Genomic DNA, 832 nt, shown 5'->3' with positions numbered 1-832 from the left:
TGCATTTCACTTAAGTCAAATTCATTGGCACAAAGTTGTATATAATTTTTACTTGTTACCCTTTTATTACCTTTAGGATCTTTAGTACTATTCTCTCTTTTGTTCCTGATATTGGCAATGTATATCTTTTTTTTTTTTTTAGACAGAGCCTCAAGCTATCCCCCTGGGCTGGGCAGAGTGCCATGGCACCACAGCTCACAGCAACCTCCAACTCCTGGGCTCAAGTGAGTCTCCTGCCTCAGCTTCCCAAGTAGCTGGGACCACAGGTGCCCGCCACAACGCCTGGCTATTTTTTGGTTGCAGCCATCATTGTTGTTTTGGTGGCCCAGGCTGGGGATTCGAACCCGCAACCTTAGGTGTATGTGTCTGGCGCCTTAGCCGGTTGAGCTATAGGTGCCGAGCCCAGCCCCTGGTTTTTAACATGTATTTGAACATTTGAGTAAAGAGTTCTTGCTTCTTTGAGCCTGACTGTCCCATAGTTTATTACTCCTGATGATGATTACCCCCGAAAATAATTAAACTGCTCAGTTTTACTTTTCTTCTCATGGGGGAGTCCCTCACCTATGTGCACCTACTATCCCATACTCTGATCCCTGTTAGGAGCACCACCTTTCACAAGCTTGTGGGGAAAAGGGAAAAGAACCAGAGAGGAAGGGTGGCAATAGAGGAAAATAAAACACAAGAGAAGACACGAGAGACAAAAGATCGGGTTGGGAGGTTTGACTCAGCTGATGACTGTAGCCAAACACAAAATTGGCTTTATTCTGGCTCGGCACCCGGAGCTCAGTGGTTAGGGTGCTGATCACATACATGGAGGCAGGCAGGTTCGAAC

Source organism: Otolemur garnettii, unplaced genomic scaffold (genome assembly GCF_000181295.1).
Source record: "Otolemur garnettii isolate 467f Iridium unplaced genomic scaffold, OtoGar3 scaffold00011, whole genome shotgun sequence".
Taxonomy (NCBI): Eukaryota; Metazoa; Chordata; class Mammalia; order Primates; family Galagidae; genus Otolemur; species Otolemur garnettii.
This window is presented reverse-complemented; position numbering follows the sequence as displayed.